Here is a 22,940-nt window from a genome sequence, read left to right as displayed (position 1 = left end):
TTAAAAGATTAAATGCAATAAATAGGCAGGAGAGAGTTCCTTTGCTGTTTGGTTAGGCTACAAATGCCAGCTCAGTCAGCTTGCAGTTGTAGAGTTTAACTCTGTTGTTTGTGAAGCTTCTGCCAAGAGTGTAGTATTTCCCTCTTTTTCTCTCCTCTTTCCTTGTTAAGCCCCTCTGGGTATTGGTGCCTACCTTTTGTACTTTATTCTGGCTGCATCATGCTGATCTAGGTGGGATGTTGCATGTGTGGAACAGGACTTCTGGTGCTTCTAGATACATAGTGTGTCAGTCTTAACTAAATCCTTCTCCCCGATATGCTAGCTTTCTATTTTCAGGGAGCATCTGGACGGATGGAAATATTTGGTGTACAATTTTCCCCCCTCCCCAACACCTGCAACTTAAACCACAGTAGCTTGCGGAAAGGTTTCCAAACTTTCTAGTGCATGAAATTCTGCTCATATGAACTGAGTAGATGATGGCCTTAGATCTCCTGTGCCATCATGCTGTTTATGAGATGTTGTTTTTCATCATTGGTAGCTTCCCCAAGAGAGGGACTGCCATGTCTTAAAAATGGAATGGCACTAAGGCCCCTTGGTTTGTCCTGCTCACCGCCCCCCCCCACTTCCTCTGGAGCCGGTGTGTTCCATTATGCATCTTCTGATAAGTGTAGTGCACACCTTAGAAGGTGGTGAGTAAGAGTTTATCAGACTGATATTGAAAAAGGAGGGAGGATTTCTCTTTGTACCTTACTTTTTAGCTTCTTGAAGGCATCTGGGGCTGATCGTGGTTGGAAACAAGTTGCTGATCTGGGTGGACTTCAGCCTCATCCTTCAGGACAATTCTTATGTTCTTATGCATCGGGATAGAAAAACTAGGGATGATTCGTATGGCATCATCATAGGAAAGTTGCAACTATTTGGGGGATAGGTTGCTTAGATGAAATGGCTGGTTAACATGAAGACTCATGTTGGGTCAGTATATTAAATAAATTAAATAGTCTAGATATTTTGCCTTACAGTGGTGGTTCCCAAGCTTTTTTTTGTATGTTACTCGCAAGTCCAAATTTACTTGGGGTGGTGCCCCACTTAAAAACAGCATACACAAATCAATAAAACTGCAAAAACCTGGGACCCACTTTCACAGGCTTTGTGGCTTGGGTTTGGGTCTGGACCTACAAGTTTGGAAACATTGACTTACAATATTATTCTCCCCTCCTCCATTTCATCCTCACAACAGCCCTGGGAGTTAGGTTAGTTTGAGAGAAAGTGACTAGCCCAAGGTCACCCGGTTACAGAACAGGGATTCAAACCTGGGTCTCTCAGGTCCTAATATAACACTATACTAGTTGTCTTGGTAACTAACACTTTGTAGTCTGGCCTTTGGGAAATGGAAGAAAATCTTACCTGTGCAGCATTCCTTGTACCTGGCAACATGTTGCAATCAGGTTTTCTGTGCATATGTTAACATGCCAGGGACCCATGGATCAGGTGGGTACTACAATTAAGCTGGGCCTTTGATTGCTTTAAGAGCCCCATGGCACAGAGTGGTACGCTGCAGTACTGCAGCCCAAGCTCTGCTCACAACCTGAATTTGAGCCTGGTGGAAGCCAGGTTCAGGTAGCCGACTCAAGGTTGACTCAGCCTTCCGTCCTTCCAAGGTTGGTAAAATGAGTACCCAGTTTTGTGGGGGTAAAGTGTAGATGACTGGGGAAGGCAATGGCAAACCACCCCGTAACAAAAGTCTGCCAAGAAAACGTCGTGATGCGACGTTTCCCATGGATCAGTAATGACTCAGTGTTTGCACCTTTACCTTGATTGCTTTGCTTGTGATATTTGTATGCTGGTGCAATGCCTTTCCTAGCATACAAGCACTGCAAGCAGAGCAGCTGTAGGCTTAAACAAGGTGCCAGCCATATGGTATATCTGCAGGTAAGTTCTTCCTCACCTCTTCCCATGCTTATCCAGTGGCTATGAGAATAATAATAATGCTGTGGATGTATATAGTGCTTTCAGTATATAAAACTTCACTCACATTATCCTATTGTAATCCATACAACAGTCCTGTAAGGTAGGCTGCTATTATTTTCATATTGCAGTTTTAGGGAGGAGGTGGTCTAGGAAAGAATGGTTTGCCTATGGCCTCCTAGGGAGCTTGTGGCAGAAAGGATCTCCCAGACCATGGCTCATTTTCTTAGCCAGTATACTAGACCCAAATCCAGGAGGACATCTCTGCAACTATGCCTCTTGGTGGTCTTTTGATTTCACCCCCTTCTGCAACTTGGTGATAATACCAGCCTACCTTGCAAATTGTAGTTGGGAGCATCTCCCACCCATGGTGAGTGAACCACTTGCCCTTTGGATCGATTCTTTGGCCTCGCTTTGTACAATTCCTAAGCACGCCCTGCTTTCTGTTGGGTGTGTTTGTGCATTATATCAGCCTTTGGAGTTATCCTCCAGTGTATCTGATGAAGTGAGCTCTAACTGATGAAAGCTTATGCTATGGCAAATTTGTTAGTCTTTTAAGACGCCACTCGACTTGTTCATTTTGAATACTGAAAGTATTATGCAAGTTATTATCTAAAATGGGATCCTACATTCTCTGGGGCATTTAAAGAGATGGAAGGAATGCCCGTCTTTCTCTTCTGCAGGAGACATGTCCTTTCCAGTTATATGGGCATTGCTTTTTTCCCCCTTGTACTCGTATATAAGCTTGTGCCTTCCCCCAAGTCCCCACTTCCTCTTCACTAGGCCGTTTCTGAGGGTTCGCTCTCTCTTTCTCTGGCGGAGTGGGGTAGGCGAGGGCACGAGGACTTGGGAGAGCCCTAAAAGCAAGTGCCGGTTCTCACTACCATCACACACACACACAAGCCCTGGGCCCGGGGAAGTGTTTCTTCTGCTTGTTCCCTTTCCTTCTCTTCTTCCAGTAATATTAGCCTCATGAACATGACAAGCCAAAGGGGGCGGGGCGCCCTGCAGCCATGTTGGGCTGTGCTGATTGAATAAGCTACACGCTGGCTTAAAAAATGCTTTGGTGTGCTTTTCCAGCGTCTCGGTTTTGCTTGGTGGAATTAAGTGCTCCTAGAGTCGTTTCACCAGTTTAACCAGAATTTTGCTCCTGGTGAAAACAATTTTATACAGGTATAATATAAGAAAGAGAGTCAGTGCTGTGAGCGAAGCCTTCCCCATGGTTTCTAATTTTTGTGTTAAAGTAATTCCCCACTAAAGAATGTTGGGGAACTCACCTTTCATGTAGGTTAGTGGCTTTTCAAACTAGGCGTATGTGGTTCCAACAGAGATTGAATGTACCACCTAGGCTGGTGGGGTTTCAGACAGGCCTGTGAATCCGTGGAGTTCTTCATTGAGAAGATGGCGAGGAGTTGGCAAGAGTTCCCAGAAAGATGTGTTATTCCCCTACTCCTCTTCTTCCCCAGCCATGTGCAGCTGCCAAGGCATGTTGTAAAAGGCATGCTCAGGTTACACAGTGTGATGGTAAGGTCACTGGGGCTGTCCAGTGCGGTATTTCAGCAGAGTGTGTCTACCTCAGAACAGTTTGGAATCTGCTGAGACACACAAAGGTTCTGTGGCATACTGGAGTTCCTTGGCAGGCAAGTTGATGGTGAAAGGGTAGGAAAGTTAAAGCTTGCTGAGCTGCAAAAGGGAGCCTGTTGTTTTGTGGAACATGGCTAGGAATTTGTTGGCTCTGTAACTCCTTGAATTGCTGCATGAGTACATGATTTTGGAAGCCTGCACTGGGCTTGCTGTTCAGGCTAGGTAGCACTTCTATGGTTTGAAGAAGGTTTTTTTCCCTTCATTGAAAACCCAGTTAGGATAGTGAGGAAACGAAAGCAGTGTGTTCTATTCCTCTTTCTTACCTGGCAAACAGGAATGAAATAACTTTTAAAGGTAAGAATGAAAGTCCAGAATTGCATCAGAGCCTCGTGTGGGCAATGATGTAGCACTTTTCCCAGGAAGACCTTTCAAGCCGACTGGGGCAAGGAATGTGATTCATTCAAGGCAGCAGCTGTAATAAAAGGTCGCCTTGTTGTGCAATCAGTATAACTGGAGCGGGATTAGTGGTCTGCCATTCTGAATGTGATTCCAGGGACTTGCAGATGAGAATTATGCGATTTGGTCTAGCATTGCAGCTTAAAGAATGAGCTGTGATTGGGAGGAGCCTGGTTCAAATTTTTCCTCTGCCACAGACTTATTATCTGGCCTTAGCTAGCAGCCTCAGCCCCATCTCCTCTCTGTAATATGGGGATAATACTGGCCTACCCCAAAGGGCAGTTGTAAGAGTTGCAGCAGGCAACATGTGAAATGCTTTGAATATTAAAAGCATTACATAGTATATTTTAAATTCTTCCCATCTCATTTTTCACTTGATTTGGGAGGATTCCTAATTATCTTACCTAGTTTGTTGAATGACACCAGTGAGCTAGTCTGTTTGTGTGTTTAATTTTTCATGCATGTTCAGATTGTTGTGCAGTCCATACAGGTTACTCATGTGCATGAGTATACATCAGTAGCTTGTAAGGAGAAGACATGGACTGAAGACTGTGGCAAATGGCAGGCGAGCCACTTCCAAAACTAGAGAAATCCTCTAAGCAGAACCAGAAGGTGGGCAAAATACAGCAAGGTGGCAAAGCCATCCTGAAGAACAATTATAGAATGGGTGACATCTACTCATCCTCGTTTGTGCATTTTTGACCCCTACAGTGTGCTTTCCTCTGAGCAGCTGTGCACAGAAGCATGCCCTTAACCAGCACGTGGCTGGGCAGTGTATGCATCTTATCCATAGTTAATGCCTACGTGAAATAAGTTGAAGAGGCTGCCTCAAGTGGGATTCATTGAAGGCAGCAGAGATGAAATGTGGCGACTTCTCTGATATTGGGTGATGTGTTAACTAGCATGACATCTGGCCTGAGTGTGTCTTGGATTAGCCAGATGATCCACACTGGCATGCTTTTGAATAAGAACTCTCCTGTGACTGTTAATTCTGGTAGTCCCAAACAATAATTCATTGGGGTCATGAAGTCTCCCTTGCCTTGCTGCATTTGTGCATTTGTAGGGTGGGTAGCAGGTAGTTTGACAGTGGACAGCTAGCCAGCATCTGGGCCCCACCTGGTGCTTCCTGGTTGCCAGTATTCTTGCACAGAATCTTCAACCGTGAATCTTGGTGTAATCCAGTGAACCTCCTTGGGCTGTGTAAAACACGTAACAACCTCTTCAACAGCAATCCTGCTTTGGAGCTCACTTTTTGCATTCATACCCCAAGTAAGATCTTTTCTGTGGAATTGAGTGTGGGTGTATGGGATCCGTTTCTTGTTTTGAGGAGAAGCTGACTTTGCATAGTGCTGGTTCAATAGCAGAGCCAGCCATCTTGTGAAAATGCCTCCCTCTTTCCTGAAGCAGGGTGTGTGCAGCATTGATTGGCTGATCCTTGGGTCAGTCACAAAGGAAGTTCTCCATCCCCCATTGCAATGGATTTCGAAGCATAAAATAAGTCTTCAAACAAATACAAAGCCTTAAATGTCCTTTTTATTGGATAATGATAAAAGTGAACTAGGAACTATGCTGAGGCTCAAGTACATTTAGCATAATGATCCGTGTCTTCTAAGTATGTTGCAGCTGTTGTATTGCTTACAATAATGGTATCTGAAGAAGGGTACTCTGACTCTCCAAAGCTTATAACCCTGAAAACCTTCTTGGTCTCCGAGGTGTCACTGGTCCCAAATCCTGCTGTTCTACTGCAGACAACATGGCCACCCACCTAAAACTGCTTAACTAATGTGATTGATGTATGTGGCACACTACAGAACAAGGTATTGAGACCCCTTAAAGACTAGTGAATTTACTCTGCCATAAGCTTTTATTATGAAAATGTATCACCATGGGCAGCACCATAGTCAGAGTGAAACACCTGAGCATCTTAACAGATGCAGAAGCCAAATTACTCCAGCGTGTGGCTCCAAATGTATTTTGAGTGATTAGCTTTTCATCAGAGGTCTGACCTAAATAATTCATGGAAAAACAAGTTACACATAGTTTATATCGTGCTCTCATGGAAATGGCAAATAAAACAGCAACGAATTCCATTATCAGCACACTGAAATAATTCACAGACACACTAAAATGCACTTTAGTTTTGTATACCATCTTAAGGGTGAGCAAGTTAAAACTCCGTTTTTAAATTTAGTTCTGACGTTAAATATAACATTACTCTTGGCAGATTGATAACCATCCTAGCTTAAAAAAATAAATAGAAATGTATGCTTCTCATAACCACATTCATATTTTAACTAGAGATTTGTACTGGAAAAGACTGTAGGCAATATGTATATAAGAATAAACAGCAGGGAACAACTTGCTCCAGAAAGAGCTCCCGTGCTGCAGGGGTCACAGGTGGAACAGGGGTCTGAGGAGGCCAAATAATATTTTTCTTAAAAAAAGAACCACCTGTAGCATGTTGGAAAGACCCCGTTTTTACTTCTGCCGATACTGAGTCTAGAGCCTACTTTGTAGGTGAGTGATGTGTGTGTTCGAACTGCAGATTGTTGTGATGTCCAGATGTTCCTTGAACAAATGAGGGTTGGTGCCTTTCCCAATGACTGGGATAGTTAACCAGTTTGTTCCGGCATCTGCATGTGGGCATTAGTACAGATTAGAGTTGGTTGAAGTCCTCTGTTTCCAATCTTGTCACGCTATCCAAGGGAGAAAGGGATGGAGTGGGTAAGCCTAACAGCTGGGCCCAGACCAGGTACAGCCAAAATTCGTTTTGTTCGTTACTTCTGAATAGAACCCAACGCTTTGGAACTTGACATTTTACAAGGTAATATGAATATAAAGGGTTCTGCTGCAATGGGCTGGACTCTGAAATTTCAGCAGCAGAGATGACCGCAAAGAAGGGAGGAGATCCGTTCACACTTTTCTGGAACAGAGCACTTTTGGTTTTCTTTCAGTGACCAAATGATGTTTCCTGAACAGGGTTGCAGCAGCTTGCATAATTTAGGGGAAGCCGAGTTTGTTTGCCTAGACACTCCTTCCGGCTGCTTGCTTCCCTCCAATCTCTGCCTAACTTTCTTCCCCTTCTTGGAAGATCGAGTGTGCCAAATGCAAAGCAAGTGAATATGTTGCCTAACCTTACCACTGGTTTCTGACACCCATTGACCAGAATTGCCAGGGTTGCTTGTGAGGGGAACATTAGGATGCAAGGCTTACGCTGTGCCAGAGGAAACTTCAGTTCCTGGAATCTGTTTTCCATTTTGTTTTTCCTTCTTGCAAAGCAGCAGATCTGAAAACAAGCCCTTCCAAACCTTTCCAATATTTTGCAAAATCTTTTGCTTCACTTTTGGGAAGTTGCCTGCTTTTCTCATTCATAGGACTGTTTCTTTGGTTTTTTTGTCTCTTGTAAACACAAAACATACTGCATCTTGTTAAGTAAGCTTATGCCTGCTCTACAAATACCTAGGATCTGAAGAACAGAGGATCACTTTTGTCTGCCAGAATTAGCAGCCTTCAGGAATTCGGAGCTTATCAACCTGGCTGTTCTGCGGTGCCCCTGATTCTTTCTCCTCTGGGGTTTGCTTAGCTTTTGTAGGTGAATGAGGCAGCAAGGGGAAATGAGCCAAATTGGTCAGAAGAAAGATACTGGGGGTTCCTGTATTGCATTGACTTCCTGCTGGAAGCTTGAAACATGTTCTTAAAAAGAATTGCCGGGGGAACTTTTCTCAAAATACTCTACATGAAGTCCCCATCTTCTTCCCCCTTATGTTTTAGCCATGTTTGATATTTCCTATCTGTATCTGCTTGATTTATTTAGAATATTTCATAATTCCCATAAGGTTCTAGGTGGCTCACAACAAAAAGTAAAAACCAAAGAAGAATGTTTTGTTTTTTAAAAAAATGGCTCCCAGTTTACAATAAAGACCAGTAGCCTTGTCAGTAACCGTACAAGTTCTTCCCATTTCAACAAAATTGCAGTGGTTTTTTCCTAGCAAAATATCCTCTGGAGGAAGTTTCTTAGAAGTCCTTTGGAAAGGGTAACGAGAGAGCAGCTTGACTTGTTCTGTAAAAAGCCCTTCCAGAGTGATGGTACATCCATCCAAAGGCAAAGTTTCCTTACAGACAAGGTGCAAGGAAAGGGATCGTCACAATGGCCATTAAGCAGACCTAAGAGGACTCGCGGGTTCATGAGCTGCACTGTTGCAGATGTTCCCCCTGCTTCCTTGAGATCAGGAGATCCAACTTGAACCAACAATTTCCCAAGGAATATTTTAGGTTAACCAGATGTGTCTTCTGTCACTTGACTGGACAGCTCGTGCTTAGCAGCAAGAATTGGAGCATTGTCTGGAGAAGGCTTCTTCTGGAGTGCTAAAGTACAATGAGATGTTTTAATGGACACATGTGCCTTGCAGAGTGATCTCTAGCATAGTCTTTATGTGGAAGATGTATTTTTCTTTAAAATAGGGATATTATAATTATAAGTAATGAAAACCCATACAGTCCAATCTTTGTGGTGAAATCTATGCTAACCAGACAGTGGTGTGTCTCCTGTAGAAAGCAGGTTTTTGCTGGGGAACTGAAGGTGTAAAGAATCTCAAGAATTCCTCTGTGCCCTGGTTCATCTAAACTGATGAATGAATGCCTTGCAGTCTTTCACATATTTGTCCTGGCCTTTCCCAAAGGATCTTAGAGTAATGTATACGACTTCTGCGATTTTGTCCTCAGAACATCCTTGTGAGGTAGATTAGACTCATGGAGGAGGACCCAAGATGGGGATTTGAACCCAGGTCTCCCCTAGACTCTACACCACACACTATACCACAGTAGCTCTCTCCTGAAATGGCTGTTCTGGAGGTGGAACTACGTGTTGTGGTAAGTATGGGTCTGCTGCTGAAAATGGTAGCATCTTGCGGATTGTGCTTCCTCTGTAAGGTATAGTGAAGTTCACTCGTCTCTTGGTACCTTGCTGAGAGGTTCCTGTCCCTATTAGCAGCAGCCAATGATGTAGAGAAAGGAAAGATGCAGCATGGTAAAATCAGGGCATGGGTAAGTTTCACTGCCCCTTACAGAGGAGGGGTATTTGGCATCAAGATGCCATTTTGGGCAGCAGTCCTGTGTTTGTAACATCCAGACCTGCTTATAAGGGAAGCAGGATGAGTGATATGTAGTGCTGCAGGAGGATGTTGTAGGACTAAAGGGTTTACTGGGCAAACCCTGCAGTATTTAGCAATATTCTTGGTGTATGTTGTGCCAAGCTTTCTTGTTTTTCCAGATTTTCTTCAATCATGAGGTCTTGGAGCTTAGTTTTTAAATGGTTTTTAATGTCAAACCAGTGAGCATTCAGATGAGAGAGGATTATTGTTTTACTTCAGTTTACTGAATGATCATGGCTTTGATGACTCTGCTTAAAAGCTACTTATTCCTCTATCTGCATACAATTTTTTCTGTTTCAGCTATGTATGAATGTATGGCGATGTCATTATAGTATGAAAATAACATTAAACATTTTCTAGAAGCATGCTGTCTTTCTGGGAAGACTTTCGGGTTGCTGTCCCTCCCCTCCTTCAGCCATAACACTAGTTTTTGAAAGATGCTTTGTTTCCCCGCCCCCCCCCCCCCTGGCTGTTGGAGAGAAACATTTCTGTTTTGGGAGCCAAGCTCCACTGCAGCACTGCCTGCCATGTGTGTCTCTATTTGGGCCCTTTGTTAATAGTCTTTTTTCTGATGCCAGTGGACATTTTTCTTGTGAGCAGCTGTGGACTGCCAGTTTTGCTGGGAAGTTGAGCTAGGAAAAACTTACCATTTCAGAATGTCAATTGGCATTTGGGTAAGTATGGGCAGAAAGTATATTCTTACATCCAGATATTGCAAGAAGTTTGTGCCACAGACTCTTGGCTAGTCTTGTCATGTGTAAGTAACAAATCTGGCTTATGCATAAACCTGGACTTGTCTGCTTCATGCCACTTCTCTGCCTCTTGGCAGGGAGGGCTTCTTCCCTTACTGCCATCCTTACGACCAAGCAGCGATTGAGGCACCATGCTGTTTAAGAAACTATGGCTATAATTCAAAGATAACTTTTTTGGGAGTAAGACCCATTGAATAAAATGGGACTTGCTTCTCAGAAGACTGGTTTAGGACTGTTTCTCTAAGATTTGTGAATTCAGATGTTGCAAGTTAGTACAGTCAATGGCTAATAAACTCTGGTTTGAAATCCTATTTGTTACCTATTAACACTTCTTAGTTTGTGCCACCTACATGCAGACATCACAGCTAATTAGCCAACCCTTTCCAAAGTGATGTATAAAGTGTTTCACAATTGTGTATAGTTGTTATTCTGGCAACAGCCCTGTAAGGGAAACTAGTACTAGCCCATATTGCAGAGGGAACTGAGGCTGAGGAAGAATGACTCGCCTCAGATCACCTAGTGAATTCGTGGCAGAGGTGAAATTCAAACCAAGGATTTGCTCCCATCTTTTGGCTGCTGCACCAGACTAGCTAATCAGGGATCCTCATAGACATACTGAGTAGTCTTTTACAGACAGCTGCTGCATCTGTGATTTATTCTCATTTGTAAAACTAGAGTGAGGATTCTTTCCTCCTTTGCACTAGGCTGCCATGTTGTCCTCTTTGATCTCGAAATACACTTTTGGGTAGCCCATTTCTGCAAAGTTACATGCATTCTTTTAAAATCTACTTATCTACAGAAAGACTTTTGCAGAGTTTGGAATTGTCAGCACCAGAACTGGAGGGATCTTTCATACTTGTTGGTGCCGGGATCGTTTTATGAGACTGCATCACATTTTTGGGTGCCAGACCAGTGGAGGGCTTAAATATGAAAAATATAGCCAGCCAGGAAGCTTGGATTTTGTTTTTCCCAGTCATGGCTTGCCTCCTTTGTCCTTCTCAGTAGCTGGCTGCAAAAGCGAAATGTGGTACAGAAGATTCCTCCTCGGAAGATTCTGCAGTGATGGCACCAGTAATACCTGCTGAACAGCTCCTTAACATACAGGTGTAAAAGGTGCAGAAGTCTTGTAGTGCCAGCGGGGTGTGTTGGAGGAAAGTGTTTTAAGACTAAAGGCAGTGGGATTCATGTATTGGTTACCGTTGCTGTATTATGTTGGAAACAAAGGAAAGAAGTTCGTGAAGAGTGTCCCTACACCCTTAAGGAGGAACAGCTATCCGCCTAAATATTAGCGTAGCAGTATTGGTGTTTCCAGGAAAAAGCATCCTGAGTGAATTTGCCAAGGCAAGACTACTGGGGTATGGATAATTCCTCTCTCTATGTGCGTGCGTGCGTGCGTGTGTGTGTGTGTGTGTGTGTGTGTGTGTGTGTGTGTGAAAATATTTTTATTTATAGCCTGTTTTTCAGGCAGCTTACAGCATCCATTCTAGCCCTCTTCCATTTTATCCTCACAACAACCACCCTGTGAAGTAGACTAGTCCATAAGAGAGTAACTGGCCCAGAGTCATGAAGTGAGCCATGACAGAGTGTGAGTATTCAAATATTGGTCTCCTAGTCTGACACTCTAACCACTATGCCATGGTGACTTTCCTGCATGGCACTTACGCTCTTCTCCAGCCTTTCCAGGCAAATGAATATAGACTACAAGTGCCTTGTGCTTCTCTCTTCTCCAAAGTTGAGCTCATGTTTCAACCTGTGCAGGAAAGTGTGTGCTCTGACACCCCCCCCCCCCCAGTGCAGAGACCCACATATTCATCTCCTTACATAGGGAGCTGTGTGGGCTCTGCTTTGGTGGTTCTTAAACAATCAGGCCAAATTTTTGGGAAACTTGTCTTAATTTCCTAAATAGTTCATGAAATTCTTGCTCACCTGAACAGCAAGATCTGAGCCCAGTGGCACCTTCCAGACCAACAAGATTTCCAGGGTAATAACCTTTCAAAAGTCAAAGCAGCCTTTCCAGATACAAGTAGGAAGGGAGCTTGGACTCTGGAAGGCTTGTACCCTGAAAACTGTGTTGGTCTTTAAAGTGCCGCTGGATTCTTCCTGTTCCGTTGCAGACTATCATTGTTACCCACCGTAATCTACTTTGCTCTTATGAAGCTGCTGTACACAGAGTCAAACTGCTAGTCCATCTGGGGCAGCTTTATTTGTAGTGCAGTCCTGCAAAGTCTGAAGCAAGCATTTTGCTACCTGAGATCTCTTAACTGGGATTCAGCCTTTGGGGCCACCTTCAAGCAAAGCATATTCCCTACCATTGACCCAGGGGCCTTACCCCAAAACTTATTTCAAGAGCAGCCAGGACTTGAACCAGGAACCTGCAGGTTTGTATAGTTCTGCCTTATAAGTTAGATTGCAGATTTCACTCTTTAGTCTTTAGACATGAAAGCTTGCTTAGTTTCCAGCAGTGATTCTCTGAGGGGAGCAGGAAATGTTTAACATTCAGATGCAGCACACAAACCATTATTTGTGTGAGAATGAGCCAGAAGGCCTTTGGGCTATCCTGCTCCTCTTCTTCCCATAGGCTTCCTTGTATAGAATTGTTATTAAAATGGCATGGTTTTGTAGGTTGGGTTTAGTGTCTGTTACTTAAGAAGTGAAGTTGTGTCTTTTCAGCTGGCAAATTCGAGCCAGCTTTCATGGATAACTTAAGGGTTATACGTTTTCCTTATGCAACATGGTTTGTTTACTCTTATGTAGATAGGTTTAAAAGTATTTGATTACAGTTAAGTAACCTCTTGGGATTTCACAAAAGCAGCCCAGCATGCATGTGCGCGCATGTGTGTGTGCGCTTTTTCTCTGAAAATAGAGAATGAGTGTTTATGTGAAAGGGGTGGCAGTGTGAAATGACCTGTGTTGGTTTCTGAACCTCTCCCAATAAATCTGATGTATAGTGCACAACTCTCCTTGATTAATATAAAAACTGCCTCAGCTGCCAGAGCTTGTAATGAAGTGATTTGCAGCCTAAACAAAGGCATAACATTGCCAAGCAGCTGTAGGATGTGTCTGGAATGTATGGTAGCTTGCTACATTCTGGGATTGAGGTGAGTGTGTTTAATTGGCAGTATGGATAGCAACCAATTGTGTACATGCTCTTTCTTCTCTCTAAGGTATCTTCTGTCCATCGTCTTAGCAGGGCTCTCGCTGTGCTTGATTATGTGGGGAGATCCTGCAATTGCTGGTGTGTGACATGAACTTGAATGGACAAGCCGAGGATAGGTTGGAGGCACCAGTGCTGGCTGAAGTCATGGGTTTATGCAACTGGAGGCTGGGCCATGCGCTTAGATGCACATCTTGTTCTCTTTCCCAGCATGGTTGCATGGATGCATGGTTTATGGAAAGCGGCTATTCCTGTTACTGTAGGAGTCTGATGGTTTGTGTGAATCACCAGAACTCTGCTTCCCTTACTTAAAAAAAAAGTTGCCCAAGAAAACTCAATACTTTCATAACTACCTTGTGAGCATCCAGCTGACTGTTGCTGGAAACGGATGTCTCGCAGAATAGAACCATGGAACCATGTTTAGCAAGGCCATTGTGCTTGTGATGTGATAAAAGGGATTGGGGCTTTTCAGTTCAGAAATAAATGATGACTAAGTGGACGTGACATGGTGGAGATTAATAAAATTATGCGTGAGGTGGAGAAAGGCGATAGATCTGTTTTTCCTTTTCAGGGAGCCCGACAAAGTCAAAGGGAGTTCAGGGAACCCAATGAAGTTGATGGGCAATAGATTGAGGATGGACAAAAAGGAAGTATTTCACTACTTGAACAAGTATATCGTGGAACTCGTTGCCAGTGAATGTAGTGATGGCTCCTAGCATAGATGACAAAAACCTTTGAACTCAGCCAGTGCTAGGTTGTAACATCAGAGGGAAGGCCTTGGTCTCTTGTCGACGGACAGACATAGTCTCATAACCTAGTTGGTCATGAAGGTGCTACTGGACCTGAATCTTACTATTCTCATGAGAGAAACTGATGCAGAAGAGTTCTCTGCACTTGGTGATGTTTAATTTATCTCCCCCCACCCCTCTCGAACAGTGCAAACAACAAGCTTGAAGCTCTGCAATTTCCATAAACCTGCGTATGACTAAACTGGGTGTGGCACTAAAGTATTTCAAAAACTTGCCGATTGCATTACCCTTGTTAGCAGTCACGTGTTTCCGTTCATTCCTGTGACTGGCTATCCTTGGCAACTGAGCCTTCTTTGTAACATGACTTGTCGGAGAAGCTCTCTCTGTTTCTAGTAAGCGGGTGGGGTGGGGGGACTTAAAAGATCTACTTTAGCTGCACTCTGAATTTTAAAAATATATTTTGCATTTGACTCACGGTGATAATTTGGTGATCTTCGCTTCTAGCCCCTTATCTAAAGAAACAGTCTCTGGTCCATATGAAGCTGCCCTACATTTTTGGCATATTTTGCTATCTAGCTCAGTAGTTTGATTCTGTGTCAGTAGTTTATTCTGGAGATAAAAGATGAAACTTCCTGTGCACCAGTCAGGGTCTTGGGCTGAGAAGGGTCTTCCTTACCATCTGCCATCCAAAAACCAGAAACTAAACCCGGGCTCTTCTATATAAGAAACACATGCTGTGACACTGAGCTCCACCGCATCTTCCCATGGTTTTGGATCTTACAGCGTAGGTGGGCAACAGATAGCTCCCCACAAGGAGCTCTGTCCAAGACCATTACTAGTTACTATTAGTTGAGGAAGTTTTGGTGTAGCATTAAGAGTGTCAGTCTTGGACCTGGGATGACTTGGTTTGAATCTCTCTTCTACCGTGAAAGCTTGCTGTGTGACTTTGGACCCTGTCATCATAACCTCTCAGCCTACCTACTCTCAGCAAGATGGTGGTTGTGAAGATTAAGCAGGGGAGGGAAGAATGATGCGTAAAGCCGCTTTGGGTCCCGATCAGAGAGAGAGAAATAAATTAAAAATATTTGCAGTTCTCATAGTTGTGGACATAAAGTTCCAATGTGAGAGCCAGTGTGGTTGTAGTATTGGGTTAGGATCAAAGAGACCTGGTTTTAGATGTTCCCGCCCCTGCCGTAAAGCTCACTGAAGGAGCAACAGTCTGAGCAGATCTGTTCAGAAATAAGGCTCGCTTCATTCAATAAGGCCTGTTCCTAGGAAACTGTTCTAAAGATTGTGGCCTCAGTGACCTTAGGCCTGAGGCACACTCTCTCCCCCTCTCCCTCACAGGGGTAGTGTTAGTTTAAAACAGATGCAGGAGAACCATGTACCCTGCCCTGAGCTCCTTGACAGAAGAGCAGTACGGAGATGGACCTGGTGATGATAACGTCTCAGTTTCTCAGATATGCAGGGTGGCAGGGGGGAATTCCCTTGGTTTTTCTGTCTCTTGATTGAGTTCCTGCTTTAATATGCTGTGGGTGTTCTGTATGTCTGCCCTATAGTACAGTTGCATTAATCCAGATTAGTAAAGGACAGTGGATTATGATCACAAGACACTTGATTAAGCAAGGTTGGAAAAGGAAGACTCGGGGTTGCCGCGCTTGATATTTTTGTTCTTTGTTCTCTTCTTCCCAGATTGGGTATGAGATGGAATGCGAGGATCAGTTTGCTTCCTGATTCTTTTAAACTTGGCATACACCTTTCTCTGCCTCCCCCAACTTCAGCAGTAATCCAGGAATGTAAGCTTTCTGTATGGTTCATAGTCCACCTAAGGGAGCACAAAACTAACTATTGCAGACCAAAGGGGCAACTCATTTCTTTCAGTGCGGGGCACAATTACTTCCCTGTGAGAGTTTTCACAGGCGCAGTGTTTCATTTACGCTGGTCCCACCTGTGCAAAGCACCTATACCTTCATAATTTGCACACTAGCAGACCTCGGCCTTTGTGATAGTATGCAAACGAAACGTGCATATTCTTTGCACATGTGGCAGAACTGTTTATATGAGCTTGTACAGTTACATGGGGAATCTCTTTGCTTTGCCATGTTTCAATCAGGCTAGAGGCACAGTATGTTTTTTACCATTTTTATTTATTTCACAATATTTATTTACCTCTTTAGCTAAACCAGTTTACAAGTAAAACAATTCCATGTAATTTTAAATACAGCATTTTTTTAAAAATACAAAATTACTGTTAGAAACCTCTTATAAACATCAGCATCAGATCTTTTGTTTTTTAAAAAAATCCAAATATTACCATGCTCCCAACAGTTTTGAAAGAATAGGAGAATATTTATTTGCTTCCTAAAGGGAAAGAAGTGTGGAGATGAGTTTCTTGGAGAACAAACTTTGCGTAATTTGGGGGCGACCATCAAGAAGGCTCTGATCCTGTTAACTGCCAGCTTTCTTTCTGTACATATTTGGAGCAAGACCACGGTTAGCAAGCAGGAGGGGCATGCAAGAAAAACATACCTGAAGGTGCATGGGGTCTCCTGAGGTCAGAACCAGCATCACTTCCGTGTAGTGGCTATGCTCTGGAGGATCTTGAGGGCTCAACCTTTAATCCATCATGCTTTATCTTGAAAAGTTTACTTTTTCGCAGTCTCGGTTCTCTGTAGGTAAAATAGGAATACTAGAAGACACATGTTTAGAATGCTAGGGTTAGTGATGTAGATGAGAAGGGAGGAGGGGTGGGGTGGGAAAGACATAGGTCCAGCAGTGGGAAAAAATCTAGTCTTTTGTTTGTATAATAAGTTTGAGAGTCATTACAGGTATACCAGTTCAGTCAAATGTTTTTTCTGAGATGCCAGTAGGTAAAGGACTGTTTCTGCTCAGTAGGACACACGCAGTGCAATTCTGTGCATAGTTATTTCAGTCTAAGTCCATTGAAATCCATGGATTTAGACTGGTATAAATTTTACATAGGATTGCATTCTGAATAAATCAGGAGATCACAAGTCTCTGAGTCTGTGAAAGTGAATTATGTGGAGTGTGGGTGGCTTTAGAGCAGCATTGAGCAGGAACGTAGCAGGGTGTTAACCCTTCCACTCCTGCATGATTTCACTAGTCGAAACTGCCCCCCCCCCCCCCCGTGGTTAGGTATTTAAAGGCAATCGGATAGTTGCCCTTTTTCTTTAAAGAGTTATAATAGGGCAGCAAGCCAAGTTTCAGTTTGTGCATGTAGAATTTTCAGCCCCCTCCCCACACAGCTGTAATTGTCCGTAAAGGATGTCAGGACAATCTGCTCACAGATCTGCTGATATCTCATTTGGTTTGGCCATTTGACTCTCTCCAGATGTATTGAACAGTGGTTATTGTAAGAATAAGAACCCCTGTGATTAATGAGTATCCTGATATTTTAGACCTACTTCAAAAGTCCATGGTAGGGAGCAGGGGCAGATATGGTTACTAGACAGTAAGAATTATTAGGTGCCTGAAAAGTTGTGTGCTTCTTGTTTTTTGTATTTAGATAATGCTGACATGTTTAATATATTTTGTATGACTTGGCAGTATTCTTGTTGCATAACTTATTTTGCAACAAACCCTGTCTAAATATTTGTTTACCTTATATAGAAAACTCCCCCCCCAATTTTTTTCAGTTAGAATGTTAAAATGCAATTCTTTCTTATTGCTAAGTTGTCCCCCTGTATATTATCTCTATGAGGACGAGAAACTTAAAATCCTGCAGTTTTATGACCTCCTGAAGGGGACATTTTGACAGAACAGAAGATGGTGAGTGACTGGCCAGTAAAATAAGGTGTATTTTTCTGAAATATTTCAAAAGCCGGCATGTTTAATAATGAAATGCTGCATACCGATGTACATAGCTATTTAATTTCTTGAGGAATCATACTTTAAAGCAAGTAATCCTAATTGTGTTGCGGCTGATTGCTTGTGTTTGGCTGGTCCCATTAAACAAAAGATTTGAAAGCTGGCAAATTAGCGTTTATCCACTGTAATTTCCTCTGGTAGATTTTCTAGGGATTTTCAGCAAAGAAGGCAATCATCTGGGATTATATTTGCATGCTATTCATCTTTTTGAAATAGATGGTTATGTCGAAGTGGGATTTACTATACTCGAGCTGGTAAGAAGCCCTAGATTTGAAACCTTGTTGTTTCTCTTTGTTCAATACTGCGCGAGCACAGGGAGGGACTTCCTGTTGCTTAGGCAGGGCCACAAGCCTGTATGGCCAGTTGCCCAACTCCGAAGCGGTTTTGCATTTTGAATTGGAGTGTAGCTCTTCAAAGGAGACAGACGCGAGTGGCTTCGCTGGGCTTGAGTAGACTTGCAAGGCCCGTACCTGAATTTCATGGCCAGTTAAACAGCCCGTACCTGAACCATGAGAGACAATCCTGAGGACTGTGAAGCATCTGCTCTAAGGTAGCTTAATTAAACAATTAAAGCAGAAATTGGAGACTTGAGGATAAGAAATAACTTTGCTACTTGAGAGCTCAGCTGGGCCACCTCAGACATTTCATCACTTGGCCTGTACCCTGTGGCTTAAGGAAAATGTTGCGTCTTGTTTAGTACAGAAACCCTATAATAACCAAATGAGCAAGGAAACAGCAGCTCGGTAGTCACCAACCTTGTTGAAATAGTAACAAAGCCCGTTGTGAGAAAAAATACAGCAGGCTCTAGAAAGGGGAGGATGGGCGGGCAGGCAGGCATTGCCTCCTCCTCCATGATTGATCCTGGCCAGGCGAAGGGCAGGGGGCGGGCATTGCCTCCTGCTCCACACCTCATTCCAGCCGAGTGGCGGGGGAGGGTGGGCATTGCCACATGCTCCACTCCTGATCCCAGCCAGATGAAGAGGGGTTGGACATTACCTCCTGCTCCATGTCTGATCCCGGCTGAGTGAAGGCGGGTGCCCAGCATTGCTACCTTCTCCACTCCTGATCCTAGCTGAGTGAAGGGCATTGCTACCTGCTCTGCTCCTGATCCTAGCTGAGTGAAGGGCATTGCCAATTGCTCTGCTCCTGATCCCAGCTGGGTGAAGTCGGGGGGGGGGCATTGGCACCTGCTCCGCTCCTGATCCTAGCTGAGTGAAGGGCATTGCTACCTGCTCCGCTCCTGATCCTAGCTGAGTGAAGGGCATTGCCAACTGCTCCACTCCTGATCCCAATTGGGCGAAAGGGAAGTGGCCATTGCTGCCTGCTCCGCGCCTGCTCCCAGCCTGGGCTTCCCTCCGTGGCAGCACCCTCTGGAGGCGCACCAGGGTAGGAAGTGGGTTGTCTGGAACACAGTTAGCCTTTTATATATTAGGATGAGTGAGGTACAACTAAATGTTTGCCATTGGGGAGCCAAACACAGAATGGTTGCCTGCCATGGGTGCTGACTCCAAGGCATAGAGAAGTCTCAATAATAATAACAGTAACAACAACATTCAATTTATATCCCATCCTGCAGGACAACTTAATGCCCACTCAGAGCGGTTTACAAAGCATGCTATTATTATCCCCACAACAAAACACCCTGTGAGGTGTGGGAGTTGGCAAGCAAGCATCCTCCTATAATGGAGGTAGAGGTGTAAGATGTCTGGAATTTTTGAAGCCACTGGAGCAAGGGGGCCTTTTCCCTTTTTTTTCCCTTCTGGGGGGAAAAATAGAAATTTGGGGGAAAATTGAAATATATGCAAAATATGTGCAATACTCTTGTATCAGGCTTAAGCTACATTTACTGATTGGACAACATAAAATGCATGTTTATTACTTAGCAAATAAAATTGCACTGTTTAGAATATTTATAGAATTTAAAAGTATAAATACCATTTTTCCTGTAAGAAAAATTATAAGCATATCTGATACTTGAGAATATTGCTATCAGTTGTGCCATATGCACATGTATTCTTAATTTTTGCTATCTGAGAGGTAGGAAAAAAATAAAAGTTGAAGGTAGAAAACAAATTCTGTAGTAACGCAAAGAAAAATGTTATATTTGGACCTATAATCTCTCAGAGTCACAATTGGTAGTGCTGCCAGCATGTTTGGATATGAAGTGAAACTTTAACAGGGTAAAACACTGAACTCTTTAATGATGTATTATCATTAAACTCATTATATCATATCAGTTGTTGCAAAAATAATTTACATTAATTGGGGGGATTGTTGTATATGTCTTTATATAACAAATCTTTTTTCAGTGCTCCCCCCAGTTTCCCACATAGCTTGGGGGTCATAGCCATGAAAGTGAGCCCAGAGGGAAGATATAGGTGAGGGAAGGTGGAAACCTTCCCAAGTTGCATTGATTCAGACTCCTTGCAATAACTTTGCCCTCCTGGCCCACAGGAGCAGAACCCCTGCTCTGGTTGACACCTGCTGACTCGTCAAATCCAGTCTTGCTGGCAAAGTATTTCCAATAAATTACATTGCTTGAATCAGATTCTTGAGAAAGCCTATGAATTACGCCACAGTATAATCATGAGGCCTAGAAACGAAAGCTTTTAAAAACCTGCCTCCCAGCAGTTGGTAGACCTGTCCTCCATGAAATTGACTAGTTTCCTTTAAAAAGCTATCCCAGCTAGCTTTCATCATACCTTGTGGCAGTGAGTTCTATAAATTATCCAAGTTGGGAAACACTTCTTTATCTTGGTTGTCCTGAATCTACTGCCTGAGATGCAGTATTATGAGATGGTAATTTTGCAAGATAAGTTTTAGTTTTTCTTAAACTAAAAAGCCCTAACCTGAGCTCTAGCCTTTTCTCATTGTGGGAGATGCTTCATCCCGTTGCTTATTTCCCTCTGTATTTTTTCCAGCTCTATGGTACCGTTTTGAAATGGGTGTCCATGACTGGACATGGTATTCCAAATATGGCTGGGTGGTATATTTATTTGAAGGCATATTTTCCTTTCTTAATAAGCCCAAATGTGGGATCCCCCCAGTATATTACAATAAGCTGATTTCCCCCCCCCCCTTAAGCTTCCAATGATATTCCAAGTTCTCCTCCCTGGATAGCCTGTCCAGATCACATTAATGTACATGTAAAACTAGGCTTGGTTTCTACCAGGCAAAGGCAGGGAGAGGGGACCAGGCTTTGGAGGGCAACTTGCTACCAACTGACTAGCATGACTCACTCATTCCTGGCTGCTTGCGACTCTTCAAGCAGGAGCAGACACCCTATGAAAACCAGTGTTGTCTAGTGGTTAGAGTTAGAACAGGATCTGGGAAACCTGGGTTTGAATCTCCATTCATTCACTGGGTGACTTTGGGCCAGTCACACACTCTCAACCTAACCTACCTCACAGGGTTGTTGTGAGAATAAAATGAGGGAGGGGAGAATTATGTAAGTTGCTTTGGGTCCCCCTTGTGGAGGAAGGTGGGATATAAATGAAGCAATAGCTACAGGTGAGGACAGATAAAAGGTTATTTGGTTGGTGGGTATGAAGGAGAATAGGAAACAGCAAAAGATGAGGATATGGCAGCAGCCTGGGTGAAGGAAGCAGGAAATAATGTGGGCAGAGGGATACAAAGGAAAGTGAAATACTCCCTGAAAGGCCTTGCAGGTTCCCTACCATGCAATTGAGCCTGGCTCAGCAGGCACTGCGCAACTGAGCCAGAATTTTCCTGGGAAGGCTGCCATGGGAGCAGAAGGGAAAGCTGAAGACATGTGGGGGCAGATGAAGATAAGTTGGCTGGTGTGTGGGAAGGAGAGAAGGAAGCAGGAAAGGGAGAGAGGCTAAGAGAGCTGCCAAGGAAGGGAAAGTGGAAATAGAGGGGAGCAGGAAATAGAGATGCCTCTGGTTACCGTGCCCTGTTTGTTGTCTCCTCGTTGGCAGCAGGTCTCAGGCAGAGAAATTAGTTCTCACCGCTTAGTCACTATCAAGAGATCCATTAAATGTAGGTGCCAGTCAAAGCAATAACCCACAAATTAAAATATCACCTTTAACAGAAAAGCATTGAAATAAGACTCCTGATCTTTGAAGGTGTACTGAAAAAAGAAGTTTCAGTCTACATTTGGAAAAGATAACTGGGATGGAGCCATGCAGACCTTCCTTGGGGGGGCAGAGCATTTGACAACTTGGGCTGCACCCAAGAAGGCTCTGCTTCTGAGTAAATTTTGTCTTCATTGGTGATTTGTGGTGTACTTTTGTTACAGAATTCAGATGTGATCCTTTTTTGGAACCCTGGAATATAAGCTGTGAAGACACAATGACTTGTTGATGTTGACCCTTCATTTTTGTTTAGCCCTAGTGTGTAATATCTCATCTCTGTTTTGATTTAAATCTTCAGAAGGCTTCCCTTCAGACATGTAGGTTCAGGAATAGGGATTTTTCCTCCCAAGAAAAATGAAGAGGGATTCTTATTGAAAGATGAGGCTTACGATGGGTGTTTAGGATGGAATGTTCGGCTGTTTCCCTCTTAATACACTTCTATGCTTGCTAGGATACATGCATATGCAGAAGGATTTCTGCTTTTCTCCGTACCTTCTTTCGATTGTGTAGAAGAATCTGGCAGTTTTTAGGTCTGTGGAGTCTTAGTAATTTGACTGAGCCGTGTCTTGTAACCTTTGCTGGTCCTGAGACCAGAAAACCACTCTTCGGTGAGTAAGATTTGGGTCCAGTAGCACCTTAGAAATCAACTTTATTGGATCGTGGTGCAAGAGACTATACCTGTGATTTGGCTGACTTGTAGCACCCTCTGCTGCCTTTGCTCATGAAGTGCATGTTGGGGACTCCACCCAATGAGAGCCATGAAGGAGACAGCTGCACTGCTACCTGCCAGTTTAAAATTCAAAATGATCTAAATTCTTGAGAGCCAATGTAGTTTATGCATAAAGAGTCAAAAGTTTCCTTGGACTGAGTTTCAGGTGCTCCAGACATGGACTCCTTGCATGGCCTTGGGTCAACGAGCTTGCAATCTGTAAAATGGGCATTAATGGTGAATTTGTGTACGTTGTATAAGGCCATTTTATAGTCATCTCTATCTCTTTTTTTAATCCTATCCTTCCTGCATGGAACTAGGGGTGGGTGTGCCATTTTATCTTCACAACCATCTGCTTAGGATAGATACGTCTGAGAAATATGACTTGCCCAAAGTCACCAAGTGAGTTTCATAGCTGTGTTGAGGATCTGAGCCT

General features: G+C 43.5%; 1 protein-coding gene across 1 annotated transcript in view; it reads left to right on the top strand.

Annotated features, from left to right (window-relative positions):
* SLC25A37 (solute carrier family 25 member 37) overlaps window positions 1–22,940 on the top strand; it is a 38,618-nt gene that overhangs the window by 3,918 nt on the left and 11,760 nt on the right. The window lies entirely within an intron of this gene.

This window comes from Eublepharis macularius, chromosome 14 (assembly GCF_028583425.1).
Source record: "Eublepharis macularius isolate TG4126 chromosome 14, MPM_Emac_v1.0, whole genome shotgun sequence".
In the NCBI taxonomy this organism is placed as follows: domain Eukaryota; kingdom Metazoa; phylum Chordata; class Lepidosauria; order Squamata; family Eublepharidae; genus Eublepharis; species Eublepharis macularius.
This window is presented reverse-complemented; position numbering and strand designations above follow the sequence as displayed.